Source organism: Gossypium hirsutum, chromosome A03 (assembly GCF_007990345.1).
Source record: "Gossypium hirsutum isolate 1008001.06 chromosome A03, Gossypium_hirsutum_v2.1, whole genome shotgun sequence".
NCBI lineage: Eukaryota > Viridiplantae > Streptophyta > Magnoliopsida > Malvales > Malvaceae > Gossypium > Gossypium hirsutum.
Genome location: NC_053426.1, coordinates 77,753,279 through 77,766,218, shown reverse-complemented (window position 1 = coordinate 77,766,218; position 12,940 = coordinate 77,753,279). Strand labels below are relative to the sequence as shown.

The window sequence follows — 12,940 nt, the reverse complement described above, 5'->3', positions numbered from 1 at the left end:
GGCCATACCGTTTATAGTAAATGCTTCAGCCTAGTAATATGAAATATGAAAAGGCTTCGGCCTAGTATACGCTGAGATTGAAGTTGGGCTTAGGCCCAGCAGGCTGATATTGCTTTGGGCTCTAAAAGGGGCTTGTTACGCATTTAGTTTCCAAACTCACCCCCTTTTCTTAACCTTGCAGGTGAGCCTTGATTTAGGGACTTAGAGCCAGAGGGGATTCAGAGTGGCCACGGTGATCGCTTTTGGGCTTTTGAATAAGTGTTTGGTTTTCATTAAAGTTTGCTTTATTTATTAATTATTTTTGGTTGTAATAAGACCATTTTAACTTTATTTTCTTTCTTTTCTGGGATTATTTTATTTTTAATAACTTTAAACTGGTTGATAATAAATGGGTGAGACTTAGGACGCGTTTTCAAAATGACACTTGTTTTCGAAACAACACAACGTTACGATTATCTGATTTCTCAAAGATATCCACTTAAATAAATTTCAAATCGATATAACCAAGTGTGCAAATGGTTGTGGGCATGTCTAGGATTGGATCCATTCGAAGAGCTTGGTACTTAAGCAGCCTTCATGGCTCACCTCCTCTGTTACGAATTCCTACCTGGTGCCCAGCTTCCATTCACTTTGTTAGCTTAACAAAAGTCGATTTTTAATGCACTAAAATGAAACAGGGGTTTTTAACTTCAATGTGGCACGTCAGATTCGGCCATAATATATGGGCCGGGTTTGGGCTGTTACAGAATCTGATTTCTTTGAAACAGGAGTTTCAACAATTGGTTGAACTTCTTCTTTGTCTTGAGCTACAACAGGCTCATCTTGAACCTCAACAACCTTGGGCTCTAATGTTTTTCCACTTGGAAAATTGGCTACTTTGCAATGTTCTTTTCCCGAAATTCTTGGATTTTATGTATCACTTGACCAAATTCCTTTGTGTTTGCTTCTGATCTCATTAGCTAGTTGTCCCACTTGGTTTCCTAAATTCTTCAATGTTACTACATCGCTTTGGTTTAGTTCATCATTCTTTGCTATGTATGCCTTCAGGAAATTCTTAAGATTACTTGAAGATTTAGTTTGTGGGGGTTGTTGCACTTGTTAAGAATATTCTAGTGGATAATTTGGTCTAGATGGCATAGAAGAGTTGTTGTGGTCTACCCATTGATTACTCCATGGAGAAATTGGATGATTCTGCCACGAAGAGTTGTAAGAATTTGATTTCGAACCATTTCAATTCTTATTTCCCATGTAATATTTTGACTCTTGATTCAATGTGTAATTTTCAAAAAAATGACCACGTCCACAATATTCACAAGAAATATGTTTAAGAACATATAAGACAAAGAGGATGCCTGGGCTACCAAAGAAGAAAATGTGTCTGTTTTATGTACTCCTGCTACTCGTCTTTCTAAGGTTGCTCAATTGGTTGGCCACTGATAGTTATTACTAACAATTCTTTCAATAATCTCGTAAGCATTGTTATAAGACTTATAAAGAAGGACTCCATTTGTCGAAGCATCCACCATAATTCTAATATGAATATTGAGACCCATATAGAAAGCTTCCATTTGAAAATAGTAAGGAATGCCATGATAAGGGTACTTTCGTAATAACTCCTTGAACTACTCCCATGCCTTAGATAAAAATTCTTTGTCAAGTTGCTGAAACAAAGTAATTTCATTTCAGATCTTAGCAATTAGAGATGGAGGAAAGTATTTCATGAAGAAGCATTCAATCAACTCTTTCCATGTAGTTTTGGAACCTGACGATAGGGAGTTCAACCACGCTCGTGCTCTATCTCTTAAGCAGTATGGAAATAATCTTATTCTTAAGGTATCCTTGGTCATCTTGACTAGTTTAAATGAGTCACTCACTTCCAGGAATAGCAGAAGATGAAAATGTGGATGTTCAATAGGAATACCACTAAATTGACTCATATTTTACAACATTTGGAACATGATAGGCTTTTGTTCGAATTGCGGTGCCTCAATTTTGGATCTCACAATACTCGGATTAAGCTTAGTGAAGAGAGGAATGGCACATTGTCGAATGGCACAATTTTTGTCATCGACAACAATCAGATTGTAAGTAAAGTGAATACTCCTCCTTGATTTTGGTTTTGATTTTTGAAATTCATCTCTTCAGTCCTTCTTTGGTTCTCTTGTCTTTTCCTTTGTCTGAAAGTCCTTTCAATTTCAGGGTTGATGGGGAGTAAGTCAGTAATTTGATAAATACTCATAAATACCTAAAACAAACACAAAAAGTATTGGAATTAAAATTTAATAGAAAAAAGACCAAAATGCAAAATTAACAATTTCACAAACAATATATTTTAAAATAGTCCTTGGAAATGGCGCCAAAAACTTGGAACGACAGAAATGTGCAAGTGTACACAATCATATCAAGTAATAAAGTGACAAGTAAATATCGATTTATCGTACCCGCAGGAACTTGACAAGAAAGATATTTATGAAATGTAAAGTTAAACACTTTGGTGATGAAAACAATTGTTGATTTTGAAGAAGTGATCTAAAAACTAAAACTAATTTAACTAAGTAAATAAAAAGTAAAATGATCCAATGCACGATTTCTAAAAAATGGGTTTAAATCAAGATGACATAAATGTGTTAGATCGATTACATTCTTTAACTTAAAATTACTAAACTCATGTTCATGCTATTACGAAAAATTTCAAGGCAACTTGATATTTTGCTAACTAATGAACATACAAACTTACTAAACCAATTAATCTCTTGAATATATTGCTATGTCAATTGAAACAATTAATCAATTTTCATAAGTAAATATAAGATTAAGTGTAACAGCTTGATTTTAGGTCTAGTCAAAATAGTGGTTTCGAGACCACAAATCTGGCGTAGTAAAGTTCACTTTTATTATATTTTTATAGCCTACAATTTCACAGAATGATTTCGTGAAAATTTCATTCGAAAATTTCAATGTTTGGGCACTCAATTTAGTCAAAAGGAATAAATTTTAAAAATAGTGCAAAAGTTGAGTTCTACATGTTAGAGGTGTCCAATTGTTATGAAATTTTAAATTGGAGGTCCTTAAAAGGTAATTAGACCATTGGTTAATTTGTTGGACAAAAATGGACATGAAATAGGTGAAATAATATATTTTTAAGTTAAGGGTATTTTAGTAATTTGGTAATTAAATGAATTAAAAAGCCAAATTAAAAGCCAATTTTTTCTCATCTTCAACCCCTTGGCCGAATTTCACATGGGAAAGACATAGCTAGGGTTTTTCAAGCTTCCAAGCTCGATTGTAGGTCCATTTTAGACCCTTTTTAATATTCTTTATGTTTTTGAGATCCTCGTAGCTCGGTTTATCTATTTCCACCATTATTTTGAACTAGGGTTTGTGTTTAAAAATTTACCCATGGATGGAAGAATATGAAAGTTTGGGAGTGTGATAAACAACTTTTACTCAGTGATTTTTTATGAAATTTCATAAAAGGACCTATTTGTAAAAGTTGTAAAATTATGGATAGAAAATGTGATTTAGTGAAAAATGTGAGCTGCTATAAGAGGGAATATGAATCGGCTAGGTTTATGATTTGAGAAAAATAAGTGCTTTTCATCTTAAATATGTGAAACTTTAGTGGCAAAAATGTAATTTTTCTATAGTGTGATTTTTGGACTAAATTGAATAATGTGAGTATTAAATGAGTTAAATGTGTTATTATAGATCAAGAAAGATGAGGAATTGATCTTGATCGGGGAAAAGAAAAGGTTGTGGACTAAATTGCAAATTCGTCATATTTTTCACCAAGGCAAGTTTGTATGTAAATAATGCATCGTTTTTACTTACATTATCACGTTTTATTATCTTTTATGAAATGTGGTTGAATATTGAATGAAATTGACAAGTATCAAAAAGTGAGAAATTTCCCGGTTGAACATTAGGAACAGAATAGGATACAAGTGACATGTCACCAGTGACTCAAGTGTGGTACTATGTGAAGGCCACTTTGAGAAGAGATAGCTTGGTCATAAGTGTCGTACTATGTGAAGGCCACTTTGTGAAGAAAGATAGCTTTGGTCACAAGTGTGGTACTATGTGAAGGCCATTTTGTGAAGAAGGTAGCTTTGACTACAAGGGTGGTACTATGTGTAGGCTACTGGCTATCCGTTATTATTCCAATGTGTTCAACAAGAAATGACTAGGTGTAATTGAATATGACTATATGATGAATAAGCGCAGGTGTGTGTGTGTAAACTTATGAGCAATGTGCTCGATATGTGATCGAACTTTGGTAAGATTGATATGGAGTAAGTGTTACAATGAAAGTTACTACAAAGAAAACATGAAAGAGTGAAATTTAGTAATAAAATAGTTTTGGACAGCAATAGTTGTGTGACTTTGAAAAATCATGAAAAATACTGAAAATCGAATTAGAGGTTGAATAAGATATTCAATTAAAGGATATTGAGTCTATTTTCATATAAAGAAACAGTGTAAGCAAAAGAATTTCATATTATGAGATATTTGAATTTTTGTGACACAGAGTCAGAATGATTTCAGAATCCCCTATTCTGATTTGGAAAAATCATTAAAATTTGTACAAAAATAATTATGGGTTGTAATTTATATGCTTAAAATCCTTGATGAGTCTATTTTCAAAATAAACAAACAAGAACATCATCCAAATCCCGTATGAGGAGATGATTAATTTTTAGTGAAGAGGGGTTTGAACTATCAGATAGAGAAATAGTGGTGACTTTAAAAAATAAACTGTACTTTTTGGCTAAACCAAAAATTCTTAAAATTTTATGGTAAGAATATGTGAGTATAGTTTCTAGAAAAATTAGAGAATCTTAATTTGGAGTTCCATAGCTCAAGATATAAATAATTTAGTGACTATAACTTGAATAGACAACTTGTTCTGAACTTGAGTAAATAGTGGATCTATGTGTAGTTATGATTGTATTATTTTGAAAACATATTGTAAGGATTTATAAAAGCATGTTAATAATTTGTTTATTATTTACATACCTACTTACATAGCTATATGCTTACTCCCTTCTCTTTTCCCTTGTTTTATAGTGTTACCAAGCTAGCTCGAGGTACGGAGATCGTCGGAGATCCATCCACACTATCATCATTTTTTTGGTATTTTGAAATTCATATTTTGAGTTATGGCATGTAAAGAGGACTTGATTATTTTGTTATATATCATAATTGATTTGGCCTAAAATGTTGGGCTTTAATATTTGATAACTCATTTTGTATAAGGCCATCGATGTTGGCTAATACGAGTTAAGTTATATGTTATGATGATGCATTTTGTGAGAGACATGAGTTGGTTGAATGAGTATGTAATGACAAAGTATGGAAAATGTGGCATGTGAATGGTTGTGTGAAGGACACGGCCTTGGACACGAGCGTATGCCCTTATTTTCAAGAAATTTTCCAATGTTTTCCAAAGTTCTTGGTTTAGTCCTGGACCACTTCCAAAGTATGTTTTGGGCGTCGAGGATCCATATCAGGGGCTTAGTGATGAAAATTGAAAAGTTTAATTTGGATGTAAAAATTATGTCTCGATTTTGTACGATTGCATGTGTATGTTTCGGTAATGCCTCGTACCCTATTCCTGCGTCGAACACGATTAAGTGGTGTTACATTTTAGTGGTATCAGAGCTATGGTTAGTCGGTTCTCGGACTAACATATCGTGTGTGAGAGTCTAGTTATACATGCCATAAATATACTGTGATAGTGTGATGACTCTTGATAATTTAAATTGTGTTTTTATATAGTAAATGGATCCTGACCGAGCTGTAGCTGATGACATAAAGAGTAATGCACTGACTCCCGCGCAATGGACCGTTCCAGTTGAAAGTAGATCTAAAACACGTAGCCAGGGAGATGGGGCTCGGGAAGCCTTTCTCCATATGATGAGTAATTGGTATACAGAATTTGTTCAAGGAAATCCGAATCCTCAACCTCCTCCACCCCTCTTATTCCCCAACCAGTCCTCGTAGTTCCTCAAGGTGTTGATGTGGTAAGATTGAATAAGCTTCCAGTTGATAAGATCTGAAAGCAAGGGGCTGAAGAGTTCAGGGCTAATATAGATGATGATCCCGAGAAAGTAGAGTTTTGGCTTGAGAATTCTATTCAGGTATTTGATGAACTTTCTTGTACTCCTGAAGAATGCTTAAAGTGTGCTATATCTTTATTGAGGGACTCGACTTATCACTGGTGGAATACACTAGTATCTGTGGTTCCGAAAGAAAGGGTTACATGAGATTTCTTCCTAGAGGAATTCAGAAAGAAGTACATAAGCCAGCGGTTCATTGATCAGAAACGAAAAGAGTTTCTTGAGCTGAAGCAAGGTAAAACGTCTGTGGCAGATATGAACATGAATTTGTTAGACTCAGAAAGTGTGGCCAAGAATGTGTGTCTACCGAGGCTATTATGTGAAAGAGATTTGAGGATGGGTTAAACGAGGACATCAGACTGTTAGTTTGGATTTTAGAATTGAAAGAACTCATTGTGTTAGTTTATCGAGCTTGCAAGGCCGAAGAACTGAACAAAGAAAAGGAAACAGCTATGATTGAGGCTCGAGATGTAAGAAAGAGCCAATGGGTAAGTCATTCCAATCTCAGTCAAAGAAGCCCAAAGTGATGAATCCTCGATTGACTATTTCAGCTGGGTATTTGCACCGAGACCGTGGGAGACCATATTCAGGATCTAAAGCTCAAGCTACTTCAATGGCAAGTGTGGGTAATGTGAGGTCTAATAAACCTGAGTGTCAGTATTGTGGTAGGCGACATTTCGGTGAGTGTTGGTTAATTAATCGAGCTTGTTTCAATTGTGATTCTTGAGAACATTACATTAAAGATTACCCTGAGAAGGTTGAAGAAGAAAAATTTCAGAATGTTAGACCAGATAATACTGCTAGCAGAGGTAAACCACCGAGAAATATCAGAAGCAGAGCTAGTAGTAAAAGTGTGGTGAAAGATTCAGTTGTGAGATCAGAAGCTAGAGCACCTGCTAGAGCTTATGACATATGTGCTGATGAGGAGACGTCATCTCCCGATGTGATTATTGGTACATTCTCTCTCTATGATACTATTATTATTGCATTGATTGACCCCAGATCTACCTATTCTTATGTTTGTTTGAATTTGGTATCTAGTAAGGATTTACCTGTTGAGTTTACTGATTTGTGATTAAAATGTCAAATCCCTTAGGAAAATATGTGTTAGTTAATAAGGTTTGCAAGAATTGTCCTTTGATGATTCAAGGTCATTGTTTTCCGACTAATCTGATGTTGTTACCATTTGATGAGTTTGATGTTATTCTGGGTGTGGATTGGTTGACACTGCATGATGCCAAGGTAAATTGTAGACAGAAAACCCTTGTGTTGAAATGTGAAAATGGTGAGATTCTTTGGGTTGGAACAGATGAATGAAATTACCAATGGTGATCTCAAACATGTCTGCTTAGAAGTACACGAGAAATAGGTGTGAAGCTTATCTTGCATATGTGCTAAATACTGAAATGTCTGAGTCGAAACTTGAATTAGTACCGGTAGTTTTTGAATTCTCAGATGTGTCCCGAAAGAATTGCCTGGGTTGCCTCTGGTTAGAGAGATTGAATTTGCTATTGATTTATTGCCTGGGACTGCACCAATCTCGATTGCTCCGTACAGAATGGCTCCGAATGAATTGAAAGAATTAAAAGCTCAGTTGCAAGAATTGACAGATAAGGGATTTGTGAGACGGAGTTTTTCTCCCTGGGGTGCTCCCATACTATTTGTATCGAAGAAAGATAGATCTATGAGGCTTTGTATTGACTACTGCCAGCTCAACAAAGTGACTATAAAAAACAGGTATCCGTTACCGAGGATTGATGATTTGTTTGATCAGTTGAAAGGGGCGACAGTGTTTTCAAAGATTGATTTGAGATCCGATTACTATAAGTTGAGAGTTAAAAGTTAGATGTGCCAAAAACCACTTTCAAAACGAGGTATTGACACTATGAATTTCTTGTGATGCCTTTCGATTTAACAAATGCTCCAGCTATTATTATGGACTTGATGAATTAAAGTTTTAGACCATATTTGGATAAGTTTCTAGTTGTGTTTATAGATGACATCCTGATTTACTCCTGATATGAGTCCGAGCATGCAGAACACTTAAGAACTGTGGTGCAAATTTTGAGAGAAAAGAAACTGTTTGCTAAATTCAATAAAAGTAAGTTTTGGCTTCGTGAAGTCGGATTTTTGGGACACATAGTTTCAGGTGATGGTATTCAGGTTGATCCAAGCAAAATTTCATCAATTTTTGTGTAACACCTCTAACCTGTATCCGTCGTTGGACTAGGGTTAAAAGGCATTACTAGACATATCGGAACATTTTGCATTAATTACACAGACATCATGGCATCAAAGTGAAACATCAACATAAAGTCCCTTTCTTAGGTCAACAAGACCTTAAACATGCTTTAGAAAGAGGTCGAGACTAAACTGAGTAGATATAAAAATTTTCAAAACTTAAACATTTTTTTAAGTTACAAAGGTCACACGCCCATGTGAACGGACCGTGTGCCTCTCATGGCATTAGACACGCCCATGTGTCTAGGCCGTGGCAAAACAGGGCATACATACTGATTTGTCCACATGGCCACAAGACACGCCCGTGTGCCAGGCCATGTTAAAATTAGGGAGGCTACTAACTTGGATCACACGACTGACCACACGCCCATGTGCCAGCCCGTGTGCCACACACGATCGATAGACACACCCGTGTGTCTAGGCCGTGTCAAAGTTGTAGGGTATACTGACTTTAAATCACAGGGTACCCCAGGAGACATACGGCCGTGTAACATAACCGTGTGTCGCACACGGCTGAGACACATGCCCGTGTGGACAAAAATAAGCTATTTGCAAAGCCAAATTGCCACCCATTTTGGACCATCCCTACAAGCATGAAACAAAGCACATTTCATGACCCAAAGGCATTAAAAAACATACTAAATCATGCACAAATTGTCCCATGATATCATCATTCATTCCCATATAAAAATCCAACTCAAACATACCAATTCAAAGTACAAATTTTATATCAAAAGCACATAATTCATACATCATATTAATCCATTTCAATTCATAGCATTCCACATCATATTAACTTCCCAAATCAATCATGAAACTTACCAAAATTAACCATTTCATTTGGTCATCCAAGAACACATCATATTAACAATTTGGCATCACATAGATTATACCAAAACTCATTCATAATCACAACCAAATCCAAGCCATATCACATGGCTAATATTCACAACTCAAGAACATATTGAAATACTTCTAGCCTATACATGTCATACTTCAATATGCACATTTTCAAAAGGTACCAAAATAGAGTTTGATAGTGTGGTGATGATCCTCGACAATCCCTGAGCCTCCAGTAGCTTAGATATCTAAAACAAAATGCAAACACACACAAAGTAAGCTTTCAAAAGCTTAGTAAGTCATATACAAATAAACTTATCATATAACACATTTCTAAACCATTTTATTCATGTAGTTCATGGCAAAATATAATCACATATTTATAATTCTTATATAGCTCAATTGTTCATAATTCAACTACATATGCACATCTCATTCTCAAATAACTCATACATATTTCATATGTCCACATATATATATGCTTATGATAAACTGTAAATTATACATATTTTTACCCCATGTTTAATGTATTTTATGGATGATTTCTCATTAGAATTGGTGAATTCGATACTCCTAATGCTTTAATTTCATGTTTTATACTTAGGAGAGCAAAAGAGAGCAAAAGGAACGACAAACGGGCCAAAAACGGAGAAAATGGGCCAAAGTATGAAATCAACACGGCCTGGACCTCCTCACACGGGCATACCATACGACCGTGTCAATCTAGCAGAATTGGAGCACGACTCACACGGGCATAGCACACGCCCGTGCCATTCTAACAGGCTCGAACATGGCCTGAAGTAATTACACACGGGCATGTCACACGGGCATGCCCCTGCCGAGCCCAAGTTATGTCCAATTCGGAAAAGGCCACTTTTGAGGGCTTCTAGGCATTCCAAAGCCTATAAGTACACCCTAGAAGAGGAGAAAAAGGGAGACAGAGATGGAGGGTAAGGAATTACCCTAAGAAAGCCGATTGATCCATCTCAGAAGCCAGATTCATCATCAAGACTGAAGATCTCTCCTCAATTTCCCTTTAGGAGTTTTGGATTTTCTATATGTTTTGTATTCTTTATTCTTCAGAGACGTTTTCTTATTTAGTTATGAACTAAATTCCCCAAATACCTAAGGGGAATGAAACCTAAGACGAATCTTGTTATTATTTTCTAAATCGTACGATAAATATTTAACTTGTTCTTAATTATGTGTTCTTAATTCTTGTTTTGATATCCTAGGATACTGATTCAAGACATGCTCTTATTCAGAGGAGGAATAGACCCTGTCTAAGAGTACTTTTGTCATAATTAAGCGGAGTTGATTGCGTGCCTAGAAATACGGTGACAAGATTTTATCGGATTAGGGTGAAACCTAATAAGGGGATCCATAGATCGAGTTAATGCAACCCTAGAGTGTTAATTAGAGAAAAGTCTCGATTATTCAATCTAGGGATTAGACGTTATTAGTCTTGAATAGGGATAATAACATAACTTAGGGATCTCTACGGAACAAGTTGAATGAATAAATCGTCAGATTCAGAGCCAGAATAACAAGTAAAGTCTAGGTGGATTTTTCCTTAAGTATTGTCTCAAGTCAATCGATTTTTCCAAAAGTAATTCCCCAATTCTTTTCTTTGTGCGTTCTTATTTTAGATAATTAGTTAATTAAAATAAATAAAACCCCTCTTTATTGCTAGGTTAAATAATAAAAAGATAGTTATTACTAGTACTTTTAGTTCCCTTGGGTACGATATCCCGGTCTTGCCATTACTATACTATTGTTCGATAGGTGCACTTGCCTTTTCGTCGTGATAATAGTTAGTCTAGGTTTGATCTTCATTATAAATATTTATTACTTGTTGCGAATCACGCGATCAAGTTTTTGGCACCGTTTCCGGGGAACTAAAATATTAGGAACACTCAATTTTTATTACTTTAGCCATTTATTTTTCTTGCAATTTAATTTAATTTTATTATTATATATTCTTTCTCTTGGCAGGTTTTCATAGTTTATGACTAGAAGAAACCCGTCGGGACCATTATTTTTTGACGAAGAAATCGATCGCACAGTTCGCGGAAACCAAAGAGAAATAAGGCGCAGCTTAAGATACACGGAGAACGAGCAAGAAGACGATACTTAACCCCCAACCGAAAAGATGGCTGAAAACCAAGGCAATCAGCTGCCTCCTGCAATTGCGGCTAATCAAAATCCTGCTCCACGTACTATGTATGATTATGCTAAACCTTCTTTAGCAGGAACTGAATCTAGTATAGTTAGACCTGCTATTGCTACAAATAATTTCGAACTAAAACCTAACACAATTCAGATGATACAAAATTTTGTTCAGTTTGATGGTTTGCAGGATAAGGAACCCAACACTCACTTGGCGAATTTTCTGGAGTTTTGCTACACTTTTAAAATTAATGGCGTTTCTGATGATGTCATTCGTCTTCGGTTGTTCCCTTTTTCACTGAGAGACAAAGATAAACAGTGGTTGAACTCGTTACCACGAGGGTCCATCACTACGTGGGAACAAGTGACCAAAAATTTCTACTAAAATATTTTTCGCCGGCTAAAACGGCTAAGTTACGTAATGATATTTCTTCCTTTGTGCAGATGGACTTAGATACACTTTACGATGCATGAGAGAGATACAAGGATCTATTGCGAAGGTGCCCTCACCATGGGTTACCTCTATGGCTGCAAGTTCAAAAGTTTTACAATGGTGTGAATCCCTCAACAAGACAGATGATCGACCCAGCTGCTGGAGGAACCATCAACAACAAAACACCAGAAGAGGCTTATGAATTCATTGAAGAAATGTCACTGAATAATTATCAGTGGAAGTCATGGGGACTTAGCCAACAAAAACAGCCGGCGTTTATAACGTCAACTCAGTTACTATGCTGTCAAATCAGGTATAACTTCTCAATAAAAAGATTGATGGTTTACTTGTTTCTACGCAGGTACATCCAGTAATGAGGTGTGACTCAAGTGGAGGAGGTGTGCATATAGAATATCAATCCTTTAATCCTACAACCAAAGAGGAGCAAGTCAACTGTATGGGTGACAACAACTTTCGATCTCAATATAACCCCTACAATAATACTTATAATGCAGGTTGGAGGAACCACCCAAATTTCTCTTGGGGTGGTCAAGGGAATCAAAAGCCACAAAATCCTCAGGGTTTTCAACAGCCACCTTATCAACAAGAGAAGAAACCAAACTTTGAAGAGATGCTCTCTAAATTCATCTCGATGTAAGAAACCCGTTTCCAAAATACCAAGACAACACTTAAGAATCAACAAGCATCTATCCAAGGGCTCGAAACTCAAATAGGCCAACTATCCAAACTAATCTCCAAATGACCACAAGGTAGCTTACCAAGTAATACTGAACCTAAACCAAGGGAACACCTCAACGCAATTAGTACTCAAGATAAGGAAGGATTCATTGCACCTGAGCCAAAATTGATGCAAGAAACTGTGGTGAGCAAATGTAAAAGTGAGGTAAGTCATAACAAAACGGTGAATGAAGAATATATACCTCGTGTCCCATACCCTAACGCGACAAGGAAGACCGCTCAGATGAACAATTCGGTAAATTCCTAAAACTTTTGAAAAAATAACATATTAACTTACCGTTTATTGAAGCTCTATCGCAGATGCCAAATGCAATGAAATTTTTAAAGGAGCTTTTAGCAAATAAGCGGAAGTTGGACGAGGCGTCAGATGTGGAGCTAA

At 36.0% G+C, this 12,940-nt stretch overlaps 2 non-coding genes across 2 annotated transcripts; one reads left to right on the top strand and one right to left on the bottom strand.

The window, feature by feature from the left end:
• The first annotated feature begins 1,584 nt into the window (after window positions 1–1,584).
• Window positions 1,585–1,691, top strand: LOC121225770 (small nucleolar RNA R71). Its single transcript, XR_005923666.1, has one exon. It is a non-coding gene; the product is annotated as a small nucleolar RNA R71 (small nucleolar RNA).
• Window positions 1,692–11,780: 10,089 nt separating this feature from the next.
• LOC121225423 (small nucleolar RNA R71) lies at window positions 11,781–11,887 on the bottom strand. The gene has a single exon (XR_005923305.1). It is a non-coding gene; the product is annotated as a small nucleolar RNA R71 (small nucleolar RNA).
• Between the last annotated feature and the right edge of the window lie 1,053 nt (window positions 11,888–12,940).